We start from the raw sequence: 21310 nt of genomic DNA, 5'->3' as shown, positions 1-21310 counted from the left end.
CTTTGCGGATTGGAAATTTACCGTTCGCAAAGTGAGGAATTGGGACCCTTTGCGAATTGGCCGCAAAGTGTTATTATAATGGGAACTGGTATACTTCTTTAGGAGTGGATATCACTGGATGGAATTAAATAAAGGGAAATCCCTTGTATTATTATGAATTGGCGTTTTACCACGGAATTCAGAGTACGGAATAAATTAACTCTTGGCAGAGTTCACTACAACAACAAATCCTTGTGTCTGTGTATGTTTATCAGGTGGTAATGCTGGTGTATCCCATCATGATGAGATACACCAAGTGAGAACACTGGTATTTGACAATTACCAAACGTGACCGGTGCTTTTAATGAGGTTACATATTTTCCCTGTGTTCGGTTTTAGTTTAAAGACACTGAACACTATTGGTAATTGTCAAAGACCACCTTCTCACTTGGTGTATCTCATCATATTATGCATAAAATAACAAACCTGTGAAAATTTGAGCTCAATCGGTCGTCGAAGTTGCGAGATAATAACAAAACAAAAAACACCCTTGCCACGCGAGGTTGTGTGCTTTGAAATGGTTGATTTCGAGACCTCAAATTCCAAATCTGAGGTCTCGAAATCAAATTCGTGGAAAATTACTTCTTTCTCGAAAACTACGTCACTTCAGAGGGAGCTGTTTCTCACAATGTTTTATACCATCAACCTCTCCCTATTACTCGTTACCAAGTGAGGTTTTATTCTAATAATTATTTTGAGTAATTACCAATAGTGTCCACTGCCTTTAATGGTCGAAGTACCCTTTAGAGTGTAAACTTGTAATTATTTCAATCAGGTCTTTATAACACGATGTTCATGTACAACGAGTATTTTCACTGTATACTTACCACGAAACAAAATGTTTTCCCAAATTAATATTGTCTACAAATCAAACAATAAATGTTTTGTTTGGCCACAAATAATTATATTAAAAGCGTATGATGCAATCTCCGTTTTATATTATATAATTATATTTAAGCGTTGGCAGGGGTCTGGTTTTGCACATCTCAAGATAACAGTTTTTTATATTTTTGTATAACCTTGACAGCTCCTGTCCATCTAGTAATCAGTGTGTTTATATGTCTAAAGATTTAAAATATATAAATAAATAAAATGTTCAAGTCATTCATACACGTTCACTTTTTGAGACAAAGATTTGAAAATAGCTTGTGAACCAAAACAACATTATATTTTGAACGAAAAATAGTTTTTAAACTTATTAATACTAAGAGGTTTGGAAGACGGTTCTAAAAGCATACGTTTTTGTAACTGATTTTCACTAATATAAAAAGCAATCAAGGCTAACAGCAGACTATGTGCTATTGTAGACTTACAACACCGACCAGCAGATAGCGGACTCGGCGGGTTCTGCTACGGCATTTTTCTGTGGTGTGAAGACGAAAGCAGGGGTAATAGGATTCGATGACTCTGTGATGAAGAAAAAATGTCCGGCTAATATTGAGGCAGCCTCAGTGGATTCCGTTATGGTGCATGCTCAGAGAGCAGGTGGGTAAGGCCGAGTAAAAAAAGAAAACCTGTTTAGCGTCCGGATTTAAGAAAAAAAGGACGGAGGGGCTTTACAATTTTTTTTTTTAACATAGAATCCCCTCTTCCGTTTACAAACACACAAAAAAAAAGAAAAAAAAAGCGGCCTTTCAAAAGGAAGCGGGCGGGGACGCTAAACATATTTGTTTTACTCGGCCAAAACTAGTCTAGATACAAATTCAACGATACCAAGCACAATCTCTGGCTATCGGGCTAACACAGATTGATGATTGGTTGAATTTACTCGGATAAAAACACACAAAAAAGAAAATGTCCAAAATACATACAAAACAACAAAGAGGAAGAGCAATGAAATAAGATAACCAAACTAAAACACAAAAGAGTAAAATTGCAAACAAATTATTAAAGGATAGATAGATTTTTTTTCCATTGGCACGAGCAAAAAAAAAAAAAAAAGGAGTTATTGAAAACAGCTTATTCAGACACCGTGTGGTTAAATGTTTATTGATTAATCTGCTGATGTTCAATCGTCCCTTTGTGTGCATAAAAAATGGCTTAAAGACAGTGGACACTATTGGTAATTGTCAAAGACTAGTCTTCACAGTTTGTGTATCTCAACATATGCATAAAATAACAAACCTGTGAAAATTTGAACTCAATCGGTCGTCGAAGTTGCGAGAAAATAATGAAAGAAAAAACACCCTTGTCACACGAAGTTGTGTGCGTTTAGATGGTTGATTTCGAGACCCCAAGTTCTAAATCTGAGGTCTCGAAATCAAATTCGTGGAAGTTTACTTCTTTCTGGAAAACTATGACACTTCAGAGGGAGCCGTTTCTCACAATGTTTTATACTATCAACCTCTCCCCATTTACTCGTTACAAAGTCAGGTTTTATGCTAATAATTATTTTGAGTAATTACCAATAGTGTCCACTGCCTTAAAAAAGAAAGAGCTTTAGACCCGAGGTTTAAAGAGCAGATTTCAGCAAGAAATGTCGATTAATTATGTTGTCTTTCATTCCACCAATAATTGACATTGAACTTAAAACTCTCTGCATTTCCAGGTAAATCAACGGGATTTGTGACAACTACTCGAGTAACACACGCTACTCCAGCAGCTCTGTACGCTCACTCACCTCAGCGATCATGGGAAACTGACGCAGATATACCAGACGAAGAGGCAGCCGTTGGTTGTACTGATATAGCTCAACAACTCATAAGCCTGGCCAACAACACTAACGTAACATTTATGTTTTGCATTTACGTTAATTATTTTTTCCTAAAGGGAGCTTTATTGAGATATGGTGGACACAATGCTACAACAGTGGGTGCGTTCGATTAGCTTTCATTGGTCGACCCCGCGGAGGTCACTCGGGTGAGCCCCTGACAAGTGCTAATCGAACGATCACACTTGTCCCCTCGTGGTAACGTCATACACCTCGGATCACCCCAAGTGACCCACTCCACAAGCAGGGCTTTGGGGGCTGACCCGGGTGAGCCCCTGGAATGACGTCAAAGCTATTTGAACGCACCAGGGGCAGACCGGGGTCGAACGCACCCACTATAAGGTGTGGGTAACTTTGACTATAGAGCGCCAAAGGCGCAAGACGCAAACTTATCGGGCTGAGATGTGAAATCCCACTCTGGACGCCGTTTTGGCAAGTTACTCTTTCGATACAACAATAGATTAGAGCAAATCAGTACAGACAATGACCATTCCTATCGATGGGAAACAAAACATTCACTGGCTGAAATGGCAACGCGTATTTCACGTTCCAACAGATGAAGCTCCAGTTCCGCATCTTGCGCGTCATTTAGCGCCCCTTAATCTTTGGTATACACCCAAACCAAACAATACACTCCTATCGCGTCCGCCATACCTCTTACCACATTTGTCTTGGTTATAAATATCTCTTACCTCTTCAGTCTCCTGACGATGACTAGAGCAAGCTAGTCGAAACGTTGAGACCAATTCAGAACTGACTCCGCGGCAGTACAGTAATTACGATCCTATAAGCTAAAGTAGTAGTCCAGTCTAATTTCTATACCATCCGTCCTGGTAATAGTTAAAAAGCAGGACAGTTCTTTTCAGAACTGAGAAGTCTCCCGAACCTCCGATTATCTACTCCACGGCAGTAGAATAAAGCAAGACAGTTCCCTAAGAACAACTCTACCTGGCAAGTAGATACACACATGGTGTTACCGCAAACCAAATATACATTGATACCTCACCATGCCATGCCTCAAATCCAATATATAAATATCCCTTTCTTCATTTGTGAGGTGTTTTGTCTTGTTATTAACACACAGGTTATTCTAGGTGGAGGTAGATCAAAGATGCTTCCCAACTCCGAGTCAGACCCAGAGTATCCCTTCGTAAAAGGATCACGTAAAGATGGTCGTAACCTTATAGGTGGGTTGCCTATCTTAAAGGAACACGCTACCATGGATCGGACGAGTTGGTCTATAAAAAGCGTTTGTAACCGTTTGCTATGAAATGCGTTATGGTTTAGTAAAAAGATGTGTTAAAAGTAGAATACAACGATACACACAAATTTGCCTCGAAATTTCTTTTTACTTTTTACTTTGCGAATTAACACGGTTGGCCATTTATGGGAGTCAACTTTTGAAAACCACGCAATTTTTAGGCATATTTGTGTAGATCATTGTTTTCTACTTTTACAACATCTTTCCCATATGCATTTTATAACAAACGGTTACAGAACGCTTTTCAAAGACCAACTCGACCGATCCAAGGCAACGTGTTCCTTTGATAACATAAAGTATATAATCATCAATAATTGGGTTGTTCTCCCTATTATTTGTTTCATTCTGGCCGACCGTTTTAGTCGACGAGGTAATATTTCCAGGGGGCAGAATTCTCTATAACAGCGGCCTATGTAGAAAAGGGACTTTCATTGCAGTTATTTATTCTTGACAAGTTGTATGAAAACGGTATTTTCCTGCAGATGAATGGCTTTCTGGCAAGGATAACGCTTCAAGCCGATATGTATGGAACCTTGACGAGTTCAAAAAGGTCGACCCAGTTAAAACAAGCCACCTACTTGGTAACCATTATGATGTTTTTATAACATGTAGTTTTTTACCCTTACATTACTTACGTGTATTGAAGCACTGTAAGTTCAGAACTTTCCCGAGTTCTATCAACCTATGCAAATCACTCGGATGGGATTCGAGCCCACGACCTTTGCTTTGCTATAGCAGATGTTTTGTCATTAGACTATCGAGCTATAGTCACCACAGAGATAGAGTGACTATTCTAAAATTCTAGGTCTCGAAATCAAATTTGTGGAAAATTACTTCTTTCTCGGAAACTACGTCGCTTCAGAGGGAGCTGTTTCTCACAATGTTTTATACTGTTAAAAAAAAAACTAATCTGTAAAAACTTAAAGACACTGGACACCTTTGGTAACATTGTCAAAGACCAGTCTTTTCTCACTTGGTATATGCACAAAATAAAAAACCTGTGAAAATTAGAACTAAAAAATTGGTAGTCCAAGTTGCGAGGTAATAGTAGAAGAAAAAAGCACCATTGTCACACGAAAGTGCTTTCAGATGCTTGATTTCGGGACCTCAAACTGTAACTCCGAGGTCTCGAAATCAGGTTCGTGGAAAATTACGTTTCAGAGGGAGCCGTTTCTCACAATGTTTTATATTATCAACAGCTCTCCATTGCTCGTTACCAATAAAGGTTTTATGCTAACAATTATTTTGAGTAATTACCAATAGTGTCCAGTGCCTTTAAGTGAAGTAGTAGGCATAAGTGTCGGTCTGTGAGGTAAACAAATGTAAACCGTCTTGTATCAAGTGCCCGCCTCTGAGAATTAAACCTTATTGCTCATTGATGTACACCGTTTCACAATTATTATTTAAGGTTTATTTGAGACAAGCCAGATGAATTTTGAAAGCGAGCGTCTGACTGATAAAGCTGGTGAGCCTTCTATTGCCCAAATGGTGGAAAAGGCAATCAAGATTCTGCAGAAAAATGAAAAGGGGTTCTTTCTCATGGTTGAAGGTAAATAATTAGCAAAAGATCCATCCATTATTTACTCCAAAGGCCAGTATTACACACTATCGGGACTGGAAGGGTTCTTTTACATAACGGTATATAAAGGGGTCCAATTGCCATAGCAACCGTTTATTGTTTGTTGTTTACGTTTTACACCCAAGTTAAGTGTACCATTGTCTTTGACTTATGCTTATTAAAAAAAAAACAATTAATGTCTACAAAATGAGTTTCACGTGACAATTTTACTGTGCAAATTATCCGCGTTTGTATTTGTTTTGATAGGTGGTCGAATCGATCATGGAAACCACATGGGGAAAGCCTATATTTCCCTCCGTGAAACTATTGCAATGGAAGAGGCTGTTTCCAAAGCAATGGAATTGACCAATGAGGAGGATACATTGGTGATCGTCACAGCTGATCATAGTCACGTGTTGACATTGGGAGGATACCCGAGCAAGGGCAATCCTATTCTAGGTAATTATGATGATTTGTTTGTTTGAGGGAGTGGTGTACACCTTATACAGACTCAACGAGGCAAGGTATTGATTGTACTACCTTGGCGACTCCGATTGTAAATGTATGTTGAAGTTGAAGGCAGTGGGCACTGTTTGCAATTACTCAACATAACTGTCAGCATAAAAACTTACTTGGTAACAACAAGCAATGTGGAGCTGTTGGTAGTAAAACACAGTGTGAGAAACAGCTCCCTCTAAAGTAACTTAGTTTTCGAGAAAGAAGTTATTTTCCACGAATTTGACTTCGAGACCTCAAAATTAGATTTTGAGGTCCCGAAATCAAGCATCTGAAAGCGCACAACTTTGCGTGACAAGGGTGTTTTTTCTTTCATTGTTATCTCGCAACTGCGACGACCAATTGAGTAACAAATTTCACAGGTTTGTTATTGTATGCATACATTGAAACACAAAGTGAAAAGACTGGTCTTTGACAGGTACCAATAGTGTCCACTGTCTAGCCGTTAATGCTATTCAAATATTTCCAGCATTTTACCAGATTCTTTTGCAGAAAACAAATGATTTCGATGCATGCTTTGGTAGGCGACACGTTAACAGGGCCAGTGCTTCAAAAAGATACCCCCTCCATCGCCAACTAGTGACAAATTATAATATTAATGTGTATTTATCTGACGATCACAGGCTTTCATTTAAAAGTAATTGAAATATTTTGCACACTTTCATTTTTTTATTCTGTGCGTGCAGGCCTGGTTGATAACAAGATTGGAGATGACAATTTGCCGTTCACGACAATGCATTACGCGAGTGGCCCAGGGGGGTTCAGTGAAAGAAGAAGTTACGCAACGACGGGAAAAAGACGAAACCTTACAAATGTTGACACTGGTAAGAAACTGTCATCATCACAATCTCTGTAAACCACACAGAGTCAGCAAAGACTGGAAAGCTATTATTGCCTTAGAAAACATGGGGTTACAGTTCGGGTTTCGTAATGATGGCTCTGGGGGTATGGAACGATGACATCAGTAACTACGATAATGGTGAACAGGAAGTAGAGCAACATAACATTGCTGGGGAGGGGGTCACCAATTTCATGTTATCATTTTAGTTTCAGTCACCTGACGATGACTAGAGCAAGCTATTCGAAACGTTGAGACCAATTTAAGAACTGACTCCACGGTAGTATAGTTAATCCAATCATATAAGCTAAAGTAGTAGTCCCAGCTTTTTTTTCTATATACCATTCGCCCGGGTAATAGTTAAAAGGTACAAAGTTTTTTTCAGAACTGAGAAGTTTCCCGAACCCCCAAACATCTACTCCGTGGTAGAATGAAGCAAGGCAGTTCCCTAAAGAACAAACTCTACCTGGCAAGTAGATACACACATGGTGTTACCACAAACTAAATTTATATTGATAACTCACCATGCAATGCCTCAAATCCTATACTTTTTAGTTTTGTTCGAAATTGCTAAACATCGTTTTCTCTTCCACAGAGAAACCCAACTTTCAGCAGCCAGCTCTCTTTGGTAATTTTCTAGAAACACATGGCGGTGAAGATGTTGGTATATACGCCAATGGTCCTATGTCTCATCTCGTCCACGGTGTCCATGAACAATCTTATATCGCTCATGTAGTCAGATACGCAGCATGCCTCGACTACAAGGAACACTGTCAGACGAGACGGCATGACTACTTGAGGGCGCTATACCCCGTGACCCATCCCAACCCTTCCCCTCTAAATGAAGCCTGTGATGTAGGAAATGCATTGGGTTCTCCACAGACGACCTTGTTAGCTGTTTGCTTAGCCGTTTTCATTTCGGTCCTTTGAATTTATTTTTGTTTCTTGTGTCGTTAAAGGAACACGTTGCCTTGGATCGGGCGAGTTGGTCTTTGAAAAGCGTTTGTAACCGTTTGCTATAAAATGCATATGGTGTTGATCATAAAATTTCACTTTTAATAAAACAAACTGTTACAAACGCTTTTCAAAGACCAACTCGACCGATCCAAGGCAACATGTTCCTTTAACTCTGCACTTCACTAAAGTGATGTCGGTCATTTTGATACTTTGGCTTGCTGTTATATGGCTTTCAGCATGTTTGTATGAGGAGTTGTAATAAGGTTCCTTTAGAAAAATCACTTCGAATAACTAATAGTTAAATACGAAAGCCCTCCAGAAAAAAATTACGTTTAAATCTGTGATAACGGCTTGATTCGTCATTATGGATTCACCCTTGTGGATTCACAATTATTGTCAAAGACCAGTATTTTCACTTGCTGTATCTCAACTATGCATAAAATGACAACAACCCTATGAACATTTGAGCTCAATTGGTCGTCGAAGTTGCGAGATAATAATGAAAGAAAAAACACCCTTGCCACAGTGAAGTTGTGTGCTTTCAGATGCTTGATTTCGAGCACTCAAAATCTAATTCTGAGGTCTCGAAATCAAATTCGTGGAAAATTACTTCTTTCTCGAAAACTACGTCTCTTCAGAGGGAGTCGTTTCTCACAGTCTTTCATACTGCCAACAGCTCCCCATTACTCGTTACCAAGTAAGGTTTTATGCTAATTTGAGTAATTAACCGAAAGTGTACACTGCCTTTAAGCACATTTTTGACGATTTTGAGATTTTCAATATGAACGTGTCCTTTGTCAAAGAGATTGCATACAATATTTAAAGGAATACGTTGCCTTGGATCGGTCGAGTCGGTCTTTGAAAAGCGTTTGTAACCGTTTGTTAAAAATGCATATAATTAGAAAGACATTTTAAAAGTAAAATATAATGATCCACACAAGTATCACTCGAAATTGCGTGGTTTTCCTTTTACCTCGTCGACAAACACGGTCGGCCATTTATGGGAGTCAAATTTTTGACTCCCATAAATGGCCGACCCGGTAGTTCGCAAAGTAAAAGGAAAACCACTCAATTTCGAGGCATATTTGTGTTGATCATTGTATTCTACTTTTAAAACATCTTTTCTAACCATATGCATTTTATAACAAACGGTTAAAAACGCTTTTCAAAGACCAACTCGACCGATCCAAGGCAACGTGTTCTTTTAACCTCGACGCAATAATTTGAAGGAGTCCCGTTGTTTGTGGAACTTCACAGTAGAGTAATTGGTAATAGAGATATGAAGTTGATGATATAGTACAAGTACCGACAGATAATGGTCATTTGAAATATGAAATTAAAGTTCAAAGACCGATAATTTATTTCCAAGGTCCAAAGGCCAAAGAATGAATGAAATGGTACGTTATTGCTGTTCTATAGTTATGAAGTCTGTAATACAAACTGACTATGACCTCAGTCGGATAACAACAGTGACGATCGGTCTACACTGTTCAATTACTTCTGATTTTGTTACTTTGATTTCAACATGTTGGATCTAAGATGGTTAATTTGGATCTGTATGCTGACAGCAGGAGGCAATGTGCTATCACAAAGTAAGTAGGCCCAGTGGTTCTCGCTTGAACCATAGAGTAGAGCTCCATTTGACTTTTCAACAGATAAAATTTGAATATTGTAGTGTATGCAGACTTAGTGATCTATTTATAGAATATGATGCCATTGTTTCACGCGAGATCTGGTTGTACGAGAGCTCTGTTGTTTTGCTTGTTGTTATCACGTGAATAGAACCCGAGTTTTTGACGCAATGTGCCCTGTTCCATTGTCTTTTATTGATAGTTTAACGACGTACGAACACAACAAATATTACAGACGATTCTTTTTTATCGAAAAACACAGAAGATGAGGGTCGAGAAAGAACACACCTTAATCTCATAACAAAATACCCGGTATATGTATTTCGGTGTTGCAATTAATATAACAATACTGTTTAGAACTATATGCCAATTAGATATCTGTATAGTGATTAATTAAATGAAAATGAATACCCCCCATAATCAACAAATGGATATTTTATTTAGTAAATTAAAGTTGTTTTATGTCAATAATTATTTTGTAAGTGCACTCTTTATCAATTTATCCTATTTACAAGGAGCTTCAACATCTGCAAAAGCTCAATCACGAAACCCATAACATTCCACCAATGATCTTTCAGTTCTGAGCAGACGACACTATCTGATTGTCTTCGAGTAGTGTTTGTAGTGTTTGTATAAATTAATCGTTGTAGGTGCGAAGTACTGGAATGACCTGGCTAGTGACAGTTTGCAGAAAGCTATTACCAGATAGCAAACACTCAACACGAATAAAGCTAAGAACGTGGTGTTTTTCGTCGGAGATGGGATGGGTATAACAACCGTGACGGCTGCGAGGATTCTCAAGGGGCAGCTGGAAGGAGATCACGCGGAAGAAACACACCTCGAATGGGATAAGTTCCCTAGTGTAGCTTTGTCAAAGGTAACAATAATTATTACGTCTCGAACCTACTCACTGAAACAACTACTGCAGGAGATCTTCACCGTTTAAAAAAACTCCCCACTTAAAGCAGGCCTGGGGTCGATTTCACAAAGAGTTAGGACTAGTCCTAGGAGATATTAAAAACGTATGGGTAGTCCAAAGTTAGGACGAGTAACTCGTCCTAAGTCGAGATAAGACTAGTCCTAGCTCTTGTGAAATCCACCCACTGGTTTATATACATGAAACGCCCTTACTACTACTTTTTAAACTGCAATGCAGGAGTAACTCACTAGTAATCGTGCAATGTTCTTGCAAACAAATTGCACCCGTAGAAGCCCACACTCTCATAATGGTGCCGCATCGAAACAAGCCAAGTCATGTCACGGTAAAGTAATAACAAATGTTATTTATGATTACAATAATATTGTTTAACTATTGTGCGGAAAGTTGCCGGTTGTGGAGTTTTTAAGAGAATTATTTTGCACCAATGCAGATATATTGTGGGAGTGTCATTTTGCATAACTACTGCAGATTATTTTCGCGCTGACTTTAAGCCAGCCATGGGTGAGTTTTTGGCGGTTGAATTGGACATTGGATAATCACTGGACAATGACTGAAACATCTATTGGTACGACCGCCAATACGCAGCCCTGTACTTTGATTTTGACATTCAAACAGAAATGCGCCGTACTTTTGACCGAATGAGGGCGCTATCAAACATATTTGTATCACGAGGTTTATTCATTCATCCCCAAACAGTTATTAAAGACTGGAAAACATAGCCACCACATAACAATCATACAAACCAAGGACAATAAAATCCTTAAAGGAGCCATTACAACCCATCTCTAAAGCAACATTAACGGCGCAACAAGTGGACGAATCGTGGGACGGGATGGACGGGGCTTGGTGACGGGGATTGACGGGGATTGGTGACGGGGATTGACGGGGATTGGCGACGGGGATTGGTGACGGGGATTGACCTAGAGGCTAGAGGTTACTCTATGGCGTTATTATTCACGAGCCTCGAAGTGTGGCGTCAGATGTTCAGGCTAGTATATCCCTATAGCCTGAACATCTGACGTCACACTTCGAGGCTCGTGAATGATAACGCCAGAGAGTGGCCTCTAGCGTAGGTCAATCCTTGTCCATCTTCACCTTTCACCTAGATTCATATGCAGGTGACCGCTAGTACAAATGCCAAATCGGACCAATCAAAACACGGAAACAGAATGCTTAACTCACTGCACGTTTATCCAATGAAATCACTGGTTCTGAAAAGCAAGAACCTGACCGGGGAAATAGTGCCCAGAAGTGATACAAATAGTGGGTGTGCCCGATAAGCTTCCCTGGGTCGACCCCGTGGTGCTCACTCGGGTGAACCCCTGACAAGAGCTAATCGAACGAACACACTCGCCCTCTCGTGGTGATGGCATGCACCTCAGGTCACCTCAGTGACCCACTCCACAAGCAGGGCACTGGGGGGGGGGGGTGGGGGCTGACCCGGATGAGCCCCGTCAAAGCTATTCGAACGTACCGGGCAGATCGGGGTCGACCCAGGGAAGCTAAACGAACGCACCCACTATATTGAGTGCGCCCCACGTGGTCAAACATACGGAGCATTTAGTCTGAGAATATTTCCTGCACTCTTTCATCCTCTAGACCTACAATACCGATAGGCAAGTACCGGACTCGGCTGGTACGGCCACTGCTTATTTTAGTGGTGTTAAAACCAAGACAGCAGTGATAGGCCTGGACGATTCTGCTATTAAAGGAGATTGTAAATCTAGTCTCAATGCTAATGTGGAGTCTGTTATGATATCTGCTCAAAAGTCTGGTAAGTTTAAAAGAACGTCAACATATTCATATAATGTTTTATAACACACCTCTTGCCTTTTCTGTATTTTGGTTGGCTGAAACACGGTCTCGTGGGATGAGCTTAGTCTAGTGATCGGGCGCAAGGGTTTTGCGGGAACTAGCTCTTTGAAAATAGTGCCCGGTTACAACGCCCTCTCTTGACTTGAACCGTGAACAGCAACTACAAAACTTCCTTTCTTTTCCACGTGTTGTTCTTATTTCACATTTAAGACCGACACAATTTGGTAACTAGTGACGTCCATTACCCCCTCGGGCCTGTTAGTGACCAGAAGAGGGGCCTATTTCCCTTGGCCTTCAGCCTCGGGAAATAGGTCCCTCTTCTGGTCACTCAAAGTCCCTCGGGGTAGACGTACAATTACCTCATTGCCAGTCAATATGTGTATAATAATTATGATTTACTTTCATTGATTTGTTGTCAAGTGTTTTGTAATAATTTTAATCTAGTGTTCTTGAAATTGTATCGATCGAATAAAATATAGCTAAAAAGTGCTAGTTATTTACTTAGGTTTTCGTTGCTTTGTGTGCTTTCTAAAGGCAAGGCAACGGGATTCGTCAGCACTGCCCGTGTGACACACGCTACCCCTGCCGCACTTTACGCACATTCGCCCCATCGAGACTGGGAGTGTGACTGTGATATACCGCAGAAGGAAACTGACATCGGTTGCATTGACATCGCTCAGCAACTCATAACACTCGGACAGGATACACAGGTACAATCTGCAACATTGACACAAACCAGTGTTTGCGTTCACTATTCTGAATGTACCGTTTGATTATTCGCCACCCTCATCAATATCATGAGTTATTTTGGTTTTTGAATCAAAATATCTCACAAACTGACCGGCAATGAAACAGGTAGCTGGAAGCATTCGATAGAGAACATAACATATGTTAAATTAGTAAGCACTTACGTGTTACTAGTTCGTTCTTAGCGAGTTGCGTCATATTCACGAAGCACTCGTAACTTCAATTGAGTGCGTTAGTCCTTACTAGTGCTACGTGGGGTGTTTTCGGCTTCGAAGCGTTTTCTTAAGCCCGTTTTCAACATCCCTGGCCAACATTTTCGGGCGAATTGAGCTTTATGTCAATTACAACAACTTTTAATATGTTCTACAATCCTTGCGACATATTCTCAAACTTTCCCAATTTTTTTGAGAATTTACTGACCTATTTTTTCCCACTTTTTAGTAAATTTTTCGTGATTTTGTTATTTTATTTTATCATTAAATAATTATTTATGTTGATTTATTTAGTTAATAGTAATAATAATAGTGGACATTTATAATGCGTGGGTATCCATCTAAATATGCTCATGGCGCAGTGACACAATAAACGGGAAAAAGTTATGAAGTCCTCATTAGATGAGGCTTGAGGGAAGTTGTGAACAAAGCTAGGAGAGAGTTTAACATGATCCGGCAAGTCGTTCCATAATGACGGAGCAGCAGAAGTAATTGATCTTTCACCCCATGATGTTATGGTCAGGGGTTTCCTTAAAGATGTTTGTTATTAGATCGCGTATAGACTGGCGGATGGAAGTATATATGGGGTTGGAGTCCTTCTGAGAGATATGGTGATAAAGTGCCTTTTGACATAAGCGATAGACATACACAAGGATCTTGAAGATGATTCTATCCTTAATGGGTAGCCAATGTAGATCTCGTAGGATAGGTGTGATGTGACTCTAGTGTTGGACCGGGTTACAATTCTGAGGGAAATTTTTTGAAGGCGAGACAAGCGGTAAATCGATTATTATGCAGTCCATAGAGGAGATAGTTTCCCATGTCAAGTCGGGAGGTTACAAAGGTGCGAACGAGTTGCTTTGTAGTATTTGCTTCATTTACTTTATTTACTTCGTTTATTTGTTTATTTTATATTTTTAGTTTAGGGGTAACAAACTACATATTGTACTCTCATTGCATGTTTGCGTCGTGTGAAAGCTTGCGAAATCTCTGAATGTCATCCCATTTGTGATGAACCACTTTGGTAGTTCTGAGGACTTTTCCAACACAGTTGATTCTCCTTGATTTGCCCAGGTGTCGGTCTTTCTCTTTAGCGTTACAACATCTGAAAATTTGTTGTTAAGCACCTATCAATTCAATGCAACAAGGTCATCTAACTTCACTATCTCAGCAGGCGAGAAACTTCGCCTTCCAATACCCCTTTGCCTCCTCCTCGCGTTGAACGGTCTTACTCCTTGCTTTAGTCTGGCTCTCCATGTTAGCAGGGTGACAAATATCTTCTAAATGACCTAAGTCAGTCCAGTCACTGTATAAATACTCGTTCTGGACAATGAGATCACGCTCCAGTGAATTACATAACAAATCCATGACTGTTCAGCTCAAGCGCGTTCCCGCTTAAGAAGGCGTTACGAGAGGTTTAGTAAGAAACGCGGTAGTAAAGCGGTAAGAAGGCTTCGTGAATAACTTTACTAAAGTCTTACTAAAGTCTTACTAAGAGCTACGTAAGTGACCGATTTACGAGGGCTTCATGAATAAGGCCCCTGCAGCTTCCTAAAATACCCTTACTGCTATTTATTGCTGTATGCCAACCAAAAAAATGAACTCGAATGTACCACCAACTTTTGGTGCGGTCATTTTTATACTATACTTCTTCATTATTCTATGCCAGGTTATAATGGGTGGGGGAAGGATGAAAATGTTACCGAGAGAAGCTGCCGACCCAGAATATCCTAAAGATTCTTCTAAAGCTGGATCTAGAAATGATGGAAATCTCATCGGTATGTAAACCTGATCAAACTTAAACCCAATTATTGATGACTATATTGCACCATTTTGCTTTAACAGCTTCTGATCCCATCCAGATTCCATAGAAACCGAGCTACTGAAATCAATAATGCTGAATCAAAAATGGTTGATCGATAATTATTAGTCGATATTGGTGAATCGATATTTGTAAATCAATAACGACTATTCGATGTTGGTGAATCGATAATGGTGATTCGATAGTATTTGTGAATCAATAATGGTGAACCGATAGTCGTAAAAAGATAACTGTGAATCAGAAATGGAGAATCGATAATGGGAAAAGATAATGTTGAAACGACAATGGTAAATCAATATTGGTAAGTCGATAATGGTGAATCGATAACTGTCCAGGAGCCACAAGGCGCTGACATTACCATAGAGACAGCATGGTGCGTAGTTATAGAAGATAGGAGGAATGTACTTGAATATAAAGTGGTAATGAATCTGAAATAAAAGATTCGTTTTTACAAATCCAAAATTATGTATGATGTATACTTTACATATAATTTAGTACTAGTAGTTACGTTTAACTCCTAAGCTAGGAGCTTTGTAAATTATATGTAAGTAACATCATACATAATTTTGGATTTGTAAAAAGGAATCTTTAATTTAATATTCTTCCGCAATCCAGATGAACTTATTTAATGGTAATGAATCTATTCGTCTTATTTTCTTTTCCTTTTTTTCTGTTTTTTACTCTCATCAAAATAGTTGCACTTGATCAAACCTTGACTTTATAGATGTTTTCAAGATAGTCATAGTTCCACAGCATTTAGTTTTCTTTCGGTCACATGAAGCTCTTAACAATCAAGTAAAGGATTTATTTCACTATATGTTTTACAATATTATGTTTTGTTTAAGACGAATGGCAAGCAGGTAAAGACAAGACAAACAACAAGTACGTGTGGAATATGGAACAATTTAAAGACGTCAATCCACTTGAAACTGACAATTTTTTAGGTGAGCTGTTGCTTCATGTACCAATTTGAACAAGTACAATCTATCGTCTGTATGGCACAGCCAATGTAACCAAGGTATGTCGTTTGGAACATGATTTTGCCTACAACCCTTGCGCCGCATCTATACTGAGCTAAACGTACATGTACGTACATGATGTGGGGTTGTGTCACTTATTGGCACGGGCTTTAGGCTAGATGCCGCACGTCGTCATTACAAACTGCGCTGACATAGACGTAGGTTACCATAATTGCCGTATAATGAGAGTTAAGTTTTATATTCCAGCAAACCTAATTTGGTTTTACCCCATTACATTACTTTTTTTGTTTACACTTTATTTTATTTTTATTTTGTATATCACAATATTACGTACAATCTGTGTCCATCTTATTAGAGAGGTTTCGCAGAGTCGCGGATACGAATACGCATACAGATATCGAACCGTACGCGTTCGCGTCAAGTGAGCTGTGTAGTTTTGTTTTGCAAAATTCTAACGAATACCCTCAACTAGAGGCTCAAGAGGGCGCTATTAACCAAATGTACAGTACATAAAAACTCCACAGGCTAAACTGACATCCGTCGCCTAACTTTTTAGTCCATTTCTCATTTTTTTGAAGCATGGTGGAACAATGTCCAACTACATCCATGTATGATACCTCTAAAAGACATGGTGAAAACCTGGTGCATTAAAAAATAACAATCCGCTCCAAAATCATGAACAAAATATAATCGTTCTTACTTAAGTGTATGGCGACAGATTCCCGTTTTGAGCGACTATTCTAACTTGTGTACAACGGTTATACGACACATCCCCTAAACCTCAAAAAGTGATGACGTATTATGACGTAACCGTTCACGTAAGAGTATCAGTGACTCTGCGGAACCTCTCTAATAGGGAGCGGTCAACCACGGAAGAAACCTTTGACTATCTAATTTATTTATATACACGGAACAAGTGAACAGGCGTAGGTTTGAATTTTATAACTGGACCAGGACGATTTAATAGTTTTTGAAACTTTTGTTTTACAGTTATAATACCTGATTTTTCAGGTTTGTTTGAGCCCAGTCATATGCAATTTGAAGGTAACCGAATGAATGACGTAGGGGGTGAGCCCTCATTGTCTGAGATGGTAGAAAAGGCCATTTAGATACTTCAGAAGGACAAAGACGGGTTCTTCCTTATGGTTGAGGGTAAGTTATTATTAAAACATACAGGTTTCTGGTTTTTGTAGAGTGTTGGTTAATTGGTTACATGAGCCCTAGCCTTGTCCAATGTCTATACGTTAGCATCGACCCGCTCTGAATTCACGAACTGCATAGATACTATACCGCACGGTATACATAACAGTACTTGATACCGTGGGGTCGAAGTACGGCTTTTCGATGTATCAACGAGGTTGCAACGAGTCTAGTTGCAGCCTCGTTATTAAGTACTGTTATATACCGTGCAGTAAAGTATATATGCAGTTCGTGAATTCAGAGCGGGCCGGTGCTTGCGTAAAGAGCCTTGGACAAGGTTAGGGCTCATGTAACCAATTAACCAACACTCTGACACTCTGACACTTTGTGTCATTGCTGCTGTTTCGCAAGAGCTTGTCGTTAGGCCCTACCTCTTACTTATGTGGGTAAGAAAATCATTGACAATCTGAAACCTCGTTTTATTGAGTATTTGCATTGTCTCTTTGATGCCATTGTTCAGTCACAGGTTGTATGTATTTTCATAGTTGATAACTAAACCACGCAGGTTGGCATGGACGACCGAATAATAGCAAATCATCAACAGACCTACTAGATGTTGTCACCAAAGTAGACATTGCTGCAAACTTGTAATTAAAAAGAACACATCCCAATTGGTTGCAATCGAACATTCTTAAAAACTAGGGCCAACGTTTGTTATTCTTGTATTCATGTCTTTTCCTAGTTTTAAAATCTTGGTTGATAAAAACTCCGTCTATGATGTTGCTTTATCACGGTGTGGCCATCTCGATTTTACTCCATTCAAACTCATTGTAACCAAACTGAGGCTGGACGAAATAATAGTCTGGTGCCATGTTTGCACAATGAATGTTAGCATTACTGTTATAAAAACAGGGAACATGACCAAGATGGTGACAGCGTGATTTAGACCTTAATCACGGTGTGGCCATCTTGACGTTATACCCCATTGTAACCAAACTGAGGCTGGTGCCATGTTTGCGCAATGAATATTAAAATTCATTACTGTTATGGAAACAGGGAACATGATCAAGATGGTGACAGCGTGAACATTCTTCACGAACAAGACACACTACCAGATGTTTCATCAAATTTCAATAATTCAAGTACAAATAATTTATATCATACTATCTTGATTTGAAACACGAAGGTGGCCGAATTGACCATGCGCATCATGACGGGTTAGCCTACCACGCCCTGCATGATACAATTGCAATGGATAAAGCTGTAGCCAAGGCGATGTCAATGACCAATGAAATGGAGACTTTATTTATTGTAACTGCCGACCATAGCCATGTACTCTCTATAGGAGGAGCAGCTGATCGTGGTAGTCTAATACTCGGCAGAGGAGGTAAGTTTCATCCACAATTATAACTTTAAAGGCAGTGGACACTATGACTTCTAACATGCTTAAGCTCAATGAAAATAAAACTGAGTTCATTGTGCTTGGTACTCCCCATAACCTTAAGAAACTGCCGAAGATATCTTTGCATATGGGTGATACATCGATTGACTCTACTGATTCTGTCAGCAACTTAGGAATAAAATTTGATTCTCATATGACAATGAGCAAGCAAGTTTCTAGCCTCTGCCAATCAATACATTTTCAACTACGTAACTTAAGGAGAATCAAACGGTACCTGGATAAGGATACTCTCCATCATGTTGCCAGAGCTCTCTCGTATTGACTATGGCAATCTCCTTTTATTTGGTGCACCGTCATATGAATTGGACAGAGTTCAAAGACTACAAAATAGTGCAGGTCGTTTAAAATGTTCCACACCCTTGAGAGAACATATTATTACCCCATCACTTAGGGAACTTCATTGGCTACAAATTAGAGAACGAATCCATTTTAAGATTGCCTTTCTCGTGTTTATGCTTTCACAAAACTACACCTCATTATTACCACTTAACTGTCACATTACACTCCTCCACGATTTCTTCGGTCTACACTTGACATCACTCGCTTGAATGTTCCCCGAGCAAACAAAGTTTTAGGTCAGAAGGCTTTCAGTGTGGCTGGGCCCATGATTTGGAACAATCCCCAAACTGCCATTAGGGAATCTAATACTCTGTCTGCTTTTCGTAAAGTCCTTAATTAAGACTCACCTGTTTCCAAGTTAATTTCTTTCTAGTGCGCTATGATCTTGATGGAATAGCGCCTTATAAATATTAATTGTTATGTTATGTTATTGTTATTGGTAATTACTCAAAATAATTATTAGCATAAAACCTTACTTGCTAACGAGTAATGGAGAGCTGTTGATAGTGTAAAACATTGTGAGAAACGGCTCCCTCTGAAGTAACGTAGTTTTCGAGAAAGAAGTAATTTTTCACGAATTTGATTTCGAGACCTGAGACTTAGAATTTGATGTATAGAAACTAAGCATCTAAAAGCACACAGCCCCGTGTGACAAGGGTGTTTTTTCTTTCATTATTATCTCGCAACTTCGACGTTTGATATTTTTTTGTCTTTGACAATTACCAATAGTGCCAGTGTCTTTGAACAATTAAAAGCTATATCTTTCAAAATATCATTTGTATGCAAAATAGTATACTATTAATTAACAGTATTGGAAACATTTTCGCATTATTGGAAATGGTTATATTTAATTTTTTTCCTCTTAAATAATAGAACAAGTTATACGAATTGTTTTGATCGTGTATAAAATCCAAATCTAGCTCTTTGTATTAGTTCCTATCTCAAGATGCAATTTTTTGTCAGAAAAGTGGCGATTCCTATTTATTTTTGAGATGATGATGAACTTCATTGAGAAAAACACAAAATAAACAAATCTCAACAATTGTTCTTAAATTTAATCAGTAAATATCTTTATTTGACAAAATGAGGCAATGTCATTACATGACTCAATTTTTTATTGAACACCTATGTATATACAAGTTTACTCAGAACAGGTTGAACTAAACATCATTATAGTCAAGGCATACATGGCAAAGAAGACAAAATAGCCTCCCCTTAATACTCAACCGACCTGTATGAATACACTATACCCTAACATCTGAAAGCAACGGTAGGGGACATAAATTGGCGTCCCTTACTCAACCAACCTCTATGTTACACTATACATCAGAAGGCAATGGTAGGGGACATAAATTGGCGTCCCTTACTCAACCAACCTCTATGTTACACTATACATCAGAAGGCAATGGTAGGGGACATAAATTGGCGTCCCTTACTCAACCAACCCCAATGTTACACTATACATCAGAAGGCAATGGTAGGGGACATAAATTGGCGTCCCTTACTCAACCAACCCCTATGTTACACTATACATCAGAAGGCAATGGTAGGGGACATAAATTGGCGTCCCTTACTCAACCAACCCCTATGTTACACTATACATCAGAAGGCAATGGTAGGGGACATAAATTGGCGTCCCTTACTCAACCAACCCCTATGTTACACTATACATCAGAACGCAATGGTAGGGGACATAAATTGGCGTCCCTTACTCAACCAACCCCTATGTTACACTATACATCAGAAGGCAATGGTAGGGGACATAAATTGGCGTCCCTTACTCAACCAACCCCTATGTTACACTATACATCAGAAGGCAATGGTAGGGGACATAAATTGGCGTCCCTTACTCAACCAACCCCTATGTTACACTATACATCAGAGAGGAAAGGTAGGGGACATAAATTGGCGTCCCTTACTCAACCAACCCGTGTGTTACACTATACATCAGAAGGCAATGGTAGGGGACATAAATTGGCGTCCCTTACTCAACCAACCCCTATGTTACACTATACATTAGAAGACAATGGTAGGGGACATAAATTGGCGTCCCTTACTCAACCAACCCCAATGTTACACTATACATCAGAGAGGAAAGGTAGGGGACATAAATTGGCGTCCCTTACTCAACCAACCCCTATGTTACACTATACATCAGAAGGCAATGGTAGGGGACATAAATTGGCGTCCCTTACTCAACCAACCCCTATGTTACACTATACATCAGAGAGGAAAGGTAGGGGACATAAATTGGCGTCCCTTACTCAACCAACCCGTGTGTTACACTATACATCAGAAGGCAATGGTAGGGGACATAAATTGGCGTCCCTTACTCAACCAACC

The 21310-nt window shown here is 39.4% G+C and overlaps 2 pseudogenes; both read left to right on the top strand.

The window, feature by feature from the left end:
* The window catches only part of LOC139950986 (alkaline phosphatase-like), a 176820-nt pseudogene extending 168063 nt beyond the window's left edge, over positions 1-8757 (top strand).
* A 647-nt stretch (positions 8758-9404) lies between these two features.
* Positions 9405-21310, top strand: part of LOC139950984 (alkaline phosphatase-like) — a 63429-nt pseudogene continuing 51523 nt past the window's right edge.

This window comes from Asterias amurensis, chromosome 18 (assembly GCF_032118995.1).
Source record: "Asterias amurensis chromosome 18, ASM3211899v1".
In the NCBI taxonomy this organism is placed as follows: Eukaryota; Metazoa; Echinodermata; class Asteroidea; order Forcipulatida; family Asteriidae; genus Asterias; species Asterias amurensis.
Note: the sequence above shows the minus strand (reverse complement) of the source record. Positions and strands in the feature narration are given on the sequence as shown.